The sequence below is a fragment of the Etheostoma cragini genome, chromosome 2 (assembly GCF_013103735.1).
Source record: "Etheostoma cragini isolate CJK2018 chromosome 2, CSU_Ecrag_1.0, whole genome shotgun sequence".
Classification (NCBI taxonomy): domain Eukaryota; kingdom Metazoa; phylum Chordata; class Actinopteri; order Perciformes; family Percidae; genus Etheostoma; species Etheostoma cragini.
The window spans coordinates 2,762,779-2,771,439 of NC_048408.1; the positions used below are offsets into that span (position 1 = coordinate 2,762,779).

Consider the following 8,661-nt stretch of genomic DNA (forward strand, 5'->3'; position numbering starts at 1 on the left):
CTGTGCGCAAACACACATACACACACACAAACGCACGCACGCACGCACGCACACACACACACACACACACACACACACACACACACGCACACACACACACAGAGCAGTGATGGGATAAGAAACGACGCAGTCATGAACTTGCAGTGCAGCGAGGACTGTGCGGAGGTGGACAGCCAGCCAAGTGCATGTCAGTCTGAAACGAGGAGTGTGAGCGATTTTCCATAATCATTTGCAAGATGAAGAAGGCGACGGAAGAGTAAGTCTATGTCTACAGTTATAAACGTTTTTTCCACTTTGTGTACGTGTGTGTTCTGGGGCATAGGTTCTTTGGAATGCAAATGTTCCGTGCACTTTAAGAGGTTGGCTGGTGCAAAACAGCCCAATCATTTAACATTTATTCTGCCATCAAACTACATTCATTTAACAGTTTAATTACGATGTTTAATATTCTAGAACATGAATATTCAGTAAATGTAACTGAATTTAGAAGTCATGTTAATTTTTGGAGCAGCTCGTTAAGACTAGGCTACTCTTACTTTTATACCTTAAGTAAATTTCCAAGCCTGTACTTTGTTACTTTTACTTGAGCAAAGAATTTAAATCAGTAGCCTACTTCTACTTTTACCAGAGTATTTTTTAACACATGTATCTGTACTTCTACTTAAGTACAGGGAGTGAGTACTTTTGCCATCTATGGTTGCGTTCCCCAGAGCAGCCCAGTGTCATGCCAGCTGTTGCCGGCGTGTGGCGTTTCATTTCCCTGTTGTTGCGTCCCCTAGAGACCTCGGATTGCATCCCGACGGCCGTTGATCATTTTGTGGTGAAGAAAACTGGGTCCCAGTTGAGGAATCCACAGATTTAATAACTTGACCACATCAATAAAGCGCGTAAACTTTGTATGGCCTCAAGACTTTTTCTAGTAGAGGGTTTGTGTCACATTGGTTGGATTGATAGCTAACGTTACATGGCTAACCAAGCTAATACGGGCAACAGTGCTAGTGAAGACAAGGCATTGCGCCTTCCCAATAACCTTGAAAAGTAATCCCGCTAGCTGTGTTAGCATTGTTGACCATGTTAGCATGGATGCATTAGCTCTTAGCTCATCTTAGACTAAACTGTTACCAGTGTGGACTAGATCACATGAAGGCATCGCGTAGATTAGAGCTTCCAATCTACGATGTCAGACAAGTCTGCACCTGCCTGCTGCTAGAAACAACCAAATTCAAATCTTAAAGACTTTAACTTCTTAAAAAAATGTTATGCTTCTCTTACTGTAACATTCCTTAGTTTTTTCTGGTCCCCAGTAAAGCTAACTGTTATAACTTGTTAATAACAAGTTCTGATTGACATAACGTGCTAATGAAGTACAGCAGCCGGTACTGAGGCGTCACTGTTTCCAGAGGTGGCTCAGTCTGTGTAAACAGCAGCTTGGAAAGCAGCAATACATCAGGTCACACAGAGGCAGAGTGAGCAGTGTAGAAAGTTTGAGGTGATTATGTTTTGAAAAGCTCTAAATTTGTGTGTTATATTTTCTACTCTGCAAAAGCTGTCTTAGAACCAATGACATTTTTGAAAAGATTGCCAATTGGGTTTGAGCAGAGGCTTGAGTACGCTCTTCATTGCATTAATGCTAGTTTCAAGGATTCTTTTGGTTCATGAAGTAAAACTGCTGTACAGATCCGACAATGTATGGACACATCACGTGCTATTTCATTCCCACCTCGCAAGCTCTATTGCGGTGCTCATAGAGAGAGTACCATTACTAGTTTGAATTTGTTTAGCCTAAATATCAAAATCACATCAGTACAATTATGAATTAGAGGTGTGGCCTAATATGGGTTATGGTGAATGCCAAACGCAGCTTAACCATGTTTACCACTACACTTTATTACAAATGTGTCACTTTTTGTTTGAAAGGCATGTATATGGGCGGCTGTGGCTCAGTGGTAGAGCGGTTGCCTGCCAATTGGAAGGTTGATGGTTCGATCCCCGCCCCTGCAGTCATTGTCGAAGTGTCCTTGGGCAAGGCACTGAACCCCGAGTTGCCTCCGGTGCTGCGCATCGGAGTGTGAATGTGTGTGAATGTTTATCTGATGAGCGGGTGGCACCTTGTACGGCAGCCCCGGCCACAGTGTATGAATGTGTGTGAATGGTGAATGGTGAATGTACAGTCCAAATGAATCCTCATCCAGTGTCCTGTATATAGGTATTGATCTGTTAAGATAGTTTTGGTGTCAAAGGTGGTGTGGGACAGGTAGCTGGTTGTGTAACATCTACACTGTATGGACTGGCAGCCAGCCAACTTCTGTTTCTTCATCTAGCACCTTGTTACTCTCCACACAGCTCTCACCTCCACCAGAATCCCTCCATGGCTCAAATGCTGCCTCTTTCTCTGTCAGCAGTGACTCACCATATTTTATATTTTCTCCTGACACTCACTAATCCTAATATTGATTCCCTCCTGCAATCTCTTACTTTCAAGCATTGTAACTGGGCTATCTGTAGCATTTCACCTGCTTTGTAGACATAAGGGTTTATTTTATAATCATTATATTGACATTATAAAATGAAAGTATTTTATTTATTTTTATTTATTTATGTCTCTCACCAGCTCAGATCCTCTATCTTCTTTACTGTGTAATCATAGGGAGTATCAGTGTCTTTCATTTAACGTCATTTAAACACAAACAAAACACACACACACGCGCGCCCAGTCAGTCAGTCAGTGTCACTTTTCATTTTCCTGCTACAACCTCAACAGCAGAATTTGTCTTGCCCAAATAGAATGTATGCAATAAATGCTTACACACAAAAGCACACAAGCACATCCAAACATGCTCTCACCGGTAAACATTAGGTGGAAAAATCCTTTTGGCAGAATGACACAGGCTGTTTTTGAGTCACTTGCACACAGTTGCAGTCAACTTCTCTCAGAATGACTAAGCAATCTGTATATTGCTATGGCAACTACTTTTTCTGCATTGGGGGTGTCTTGAGTAAAACCTTGTCAGTGTGTGTGTGTGTGTGTGTGTGTTTATGATTCAATAAAACTTCCGCAAATTTTGGACGCTAACTTGATGCCATCTGTGAAAAAGCTAAAGTTAAAGAGAGAATGGATTCTACAAATGGATAATGATTCTAAACACAGCTCAAATTCCATTGGTGGATTACATCAAGAGGCGTAACTGAAGGTTATGCCATGGCCTTTTCAATCTTCTGACCTCAACATAATAGAAAATCTATTGATAGACCTTTAAAGAGCAGTGTGTGACAGACAGCCCCGAAATCTCAAAGAAATGGAAGATTTTTGTAAGGAAGAATGGGGGAAGATACCTCTAACAAGAATTGAAAGACTCTTGGCTGGCTACAAGAAGAGTTTCAAAGCGGTGATACTTGCCAAAGGGGCCAGTACAAGGTTCTAACTCTGCAGGGTGCCCAAACCTTTGCAGACGGCATTTCTTTGTTTTCTGTTATTTTTAAAGTGTAAATGATGGATATAAAATCTAAATTTTTGTGACATATCATACGAATGTCTATTCTGTCATTTGATGCCTTTTGGAAAATTTTCCATCTTTTCTTGGCTTCTTCATGCCCATTAATACATTTTTTTGCCTGGGGGGCCCAAACTTTTGAGCCTAATATATATATATATATATATATATATATATATATATATATATATATATATATATATATATATATATATATATATATATATACAGTGATGAAAATAAGTATTTGAACACTGCTATTTTGCAAGTTCTCCTACTTAGAAATCATGGAGGGGTCTGCAATTGTCATCGTAGGTGCATGTCCACTGTGAGAGACATAATCTAAAAAAAACTAAATCCAGAAATCACAATGTATGATTTTGTAACTATTTATTTGTATGATACAGATGCAAATACGTATTTGAACACCTGTCTATCAGCTACAATTCTGACCCTCAACAACCTGTTAGTCTGCCTTCAAAATGTCCACCTCTACTCCATTTATTATCCTAAATTAGATGCACCTGTTTGAGGTCGTCAGCTGCATGAAGACACCTGTCCACCCCATACAATCAGTAAGAATCCAACTACTAACATGGCCAAGACCAAAGAGCTGTCTAAAGACACTAGAGACTAAATTGTGCACCTCCACAAGGCTGGAAAGGGCTACGAGGAAATTGCCAAGAAGCTTGGAGAAAAAAGGTCCACTGTTGGAGCAATCATTTGAAAATGGAAGAAGCTAAACATGACTGTCAATCTCCCTCGGACTGGGGCTCCATGCAAGATCTCACCTCGTGGGGTCTCAATGATCCTAAGAAAGGTGAGAAATCAGTCCAGAACTACATGGGAGGAGCTGGTCAATGACCTGAAAAGAGATTTGACCAACGTTTCCAAGGTTACTTTTGGTAATACACTAAGACGTCATGGTTTGAAATCATAGATGGCACGGAAGGTTCCCCTGCTTAAACCAGCACATGGCAGGGCCCGTCTTAAGTTTGCCAATGACCATTTGGATGATCCAGAGGAGTCATGAGAGAAAGTCATGTGGTCAGATGAGACCAAAATAGAACTTTTTGGTCATAATTCCACTAACCGTGTTTGGAGCAAGAAGTATGATGAGTAGCATCCCAAGAACACCATCCCTACTGTGAAGCATGGGGGTGGTAGCATCATGCTTTGGGGGTGTTTTTCTGCACATGGGACAGGGCCACTTTACTGTATTAAGGAGAGGATGACCGGGGCCATGTATTGGCATGGCCTAACCAGTCTCCAGACCTAAACCCGATAGAGAATCTTTGGAGGGAGCTCAAACTCTGTGTTTCTCAGCGACAGCCAAGAAACCTGACTGATCTAGAGAAGATCTGTGTGGAGGAGTGGGCCAAAATCCCTTCTGCAGTGTGGGCAAACCTGGTGAAAAACTACAGGAAACGTTTGACCTCTGGAATTGCAAACAAAGGCTACTGTACCAAATATTAACATTGATTTTCTCAGGTGTTCAAATACTTATTTGCAGCTGTATCATACAAATAAATAGTTAAAAAATAATACATTGTGATTTCTGGATTTCTTTTTGAGATTATGTCTCTCACAGTGGACATGCACCTACGATGACAATTTCAAACCCCTCCATGATTTCTAAGTGGGAGAACTTGCAAAATAGCAGGGTGTTCAAATACTTATTTTCCTCACTGTATAGATATACAAAGTGACAATTTAAAACTACATTTCATAATTTACTTCACCATTACATTTCTGTTAAATGGCAAAACAACCACTAGATGGGAAAAGGGTATTTTACAAAAAATTTGAATGCACCATGAGGCTGGTGATTTCTTGTGGTGGTGGTTATACAGTCACAAATACAGTGGGAAATACAGTAACACTTTACACCGTTTTAAGTCAGCTGTCAGCATTTTAGCCGTGTTTAATCCAACGTTACCTGCTGTCAAGTGTTGTGCTAACTAGCGTCATGTGCAGCGATATTCTGTTGGCTCTAATGTCCGTTTCGAAGCATCGGTGGCACCAAAACGAGGCACTGAAATTTGCGTTGCTATCTGTTCTGATACTGCAGATACTGGTCGTTAAGGCATTTGGTGCCGTATTAGCACCAGGTTTTGTTACCTAAAGCAATCTAATCTGCCAGTTGCTCAGACCACTCCCAATAAAAGGATGCTAGATCCCTTACTGGAGAGGAACACTCTGGGCGCATGGACGTGCTGCTTGCTGCCACGGACTGGATCGCGGTACTTCTCTTTGATCGGTGTGAATGTTGACTGGATTTCCTCTGCCCTGGTGGAACAGTCTCTGCAGTGTCAACCTTCACAAACTCCGACTAAGGGGAAGTGGTCCTTTTCTTTCACACTGATGTTTGTTTGAGCATTTCAGCTGAAGGAGTCATTTGGTTGGTCTTTTTCTGTTGAGGTGCCAGATCCAGGGGCCGACGGTGTAGCAGTGATGAGCGCACATAAAGTGTAGGAAAGGAAAGTTGTAACGCTAGCCGCCAGAGACAGCCCCCAACTGCTCGGGGGTTCCATGGGCAGCCCCCTCCCTCTGACATCTCTCCATTAGTGCATGTATAGGTACTGAGCATGTGTGTGTAATTTAGGCCTGTGTGTAATGTGTGTAATAACAGAGAGTAAATTGTAATTTCCCTTGGGGCACTAATAAAGTATACAATATTATTATTATTTCTGGAGAGTGCTCAGCATTACTGCGCAGCAACTGAGATTGACGACGTAGATATGACGTGAACAACGTGTTTCTGAAAGTTGTAAGTCTTCTGGTAGCTGTGCCAAGAGAAATCTATTTCATTCCAAATCTTGCAGAGACGGAGAGCGTAGGTGTATGTTAGGAGATAACATAGGCACAGGCTAATTACTGCTAACTAAAATGCTAGCTAATATTAATAATTAATTGTCAGCCTAGTTTTTACAAAAACGCCTGCTACGGAACCATAACTGGAGGTATAAAGTAATGGAGCCTTTTATACATTGTTGTGTTTCTTTAGAAATAAACAATGGACAACTAAAGATTTTAAACGCTTCATATGTAAAGTTATTCACTGTCAAAGTGGCGCCAAAATGAATGGCACTCAATTGAATGGTTACGGTGGGTGAGTGCTTGGTAGTATCAAAAGCGCGCCATATGAGCTACGCTTCGTGGACACTTGCTTACCCCATAGGTTACGAGCAGGCTGCCCATTGATTTGACTATTTCCCCACTGACACAACCAGAGCGGCCCGGTGGAATTCCTGACTTTGGATTTCTGGATTGGAGTAGGCAAGGAAAACCAGGAGCTGACTCCATTCTGGACTGGACTTAGGTGTTGTTTAACCATGGTGCAGAACATTGGACAATCCACGTTTTTTAAAAGTTATTAAATAGAACCTTATTAAAATGCTATTGTTCTATATACTTCTTGGGTCCTTCTCTGTGCTGGTGTGGCTGGGAATCCAAATCTAAAATAATTTAAGATTAGCAGACTTCCAATCTGTCTCCATGCAGAATTAAAAAACAAGATGGACGCTTCAGAAGAGGTCATTCTGTCCTCCTCGTCTCCAATGCTGAACCCTGTTGTCCTTTCTCAGAGATGATGCAAAATGCATTGCTTGAGCTTCTGCCCAAAGGTCACTGGACGACACCACTTTGTAAACATAGCTACACTGTTAAATTAGTTCTGTGAAGCTGATAGGCTTAATTAGCTTTGTATCAACTCATTTGGCAATGGCTTAAATGTAGCACACATTAATTAATATTACACAGTTAGCACTATAGCTTAAATGTTCTTGAAATAGCTCCTATGCAAAGTGTTTTTTGAATGGCCATCTATGCTAAGTATGTACCAAGTAAAACAACATCAGCACAGAATATTGTGTTTTTAGAAGTATATTAATGCCTTCCAAATTGATAATTTAGTAGATGGTGCTACAGCGTGCCTACTTTAGACTTTGTTGCTCCTCTCAAAAAGAAGATGATGAAGCAAAGAAAACTAGCACCTCCAAAACTTGCAAATGAAAACAAATCTCGTGAAAACTTGAAAGAAAATGACGTTCCACCAAACTGGAAGAATCTCGTTTAGATTGGCTAGACAGTCTGAAAGCCTATAGGAAGGCCCATCTATTCCTAGAGCTCTGTGGTGACAACTTCATGAGCATCATTAATGAGAAAATTATAACAATTAGAGATAAAATTCATCACCTCTTGCCCTCAACTTCTAATGGTGCACCTTTAAACGCAGAACTGCTAGAAAAGAATGTAAAGACCTAACATATACTTAGAGTGCTTTTATCATACAGACCTTAAAAAATTACCGTTAAATATCTCTTCAGCTGAGCCGTCTACCTGTCTCTTAGACCCCATCCCGACAAGACTACTTAAAGAAGCGTTACCCATTGTTAAAACTTGATATTGATTGATTTCACTATCGATCATTCCAATACCAAAGATTCTTTTGTACCTTAAAATAATGTTTCCAAACTTGTTTCAGTGCTTCATTAACTTGTTCCAATGAGACACAAGCATAATGGTAATGGTAACAGCAATGGATAATTCTGGAGAGGAAAAGTGCTTTGGCGCCTACTGAGCTGATTGACAAGTAGCTAATGCTAGTGCTTTGTCTATAACGTAAACTAAGTCTTGGTGGGCAGCATAAGATTACGGCTACGGTTGTTACACGTTCTGTCCACTAAAGGGACTTCCAACATTAGCCTGGCCAAAGATTCTCTATGTTGGCCTTGAAAGGGACCTACGTCATGGCGCATTACATCTTTATATGTATCTTTATATATTATATATGTTTTCCACTACGAGCACACAGCAACAAACACAAATCAACAGAGAACTTTGTAATGAAACATTATCTAACAGATATATTGAAGTGGCTCTGCTGTAAAGGCTTACGGTGCCCGGTTAGCACAATGACATCATGTTAGATAGCACAGCCGAAACAACTCTAATGGCATAGATAAGTAAGGCAAACGGTGCTGGCACTACTATTTTAGTGCTTTATAAGCAACCTGTTTCGTGCAGATTGTCACGTTAGTGAGAATACAGCTATTAGAAGGTACGATGTCAAAGCTAACTCTGACAGCTATATAATGGCGTTTTTCCACTGCTGGTAACAGCTTGCCTCGGCTCGCCTCGGCCCGCCTCGGCTCGCCTCGGCCCATTA

The 8,661-nt window shown here is 41.0% G+C and overlaps 1 protein-coding gene across 4 annotated transcripts in view; it reads left to right on the plus strand.

Annotated features, from left to right (window-relative positions):
- LOC117957301 (microtubule-associated tumor suppressor 1 homolog) overlaps positions 1 to 8,661 on the plus strand; it is a 71,731-nt gene continuing 63,070 nt past the window's right edge. For 3 of the 4 annotated variants that reach the window (XM_034892950.1, XM_034892975.1, XM_034892967.1), the window contains exon 1: positions 80 to 256. The gene's annotated coding sequence lies outside the window, so the exon portion shown is untranslated. Of the gene's footprint in view, positions 257 to 8,661 lie in introns of all 4 variants that reach the window. The other variant, XM_034892959.1, reaches the window with a different exon arrangement.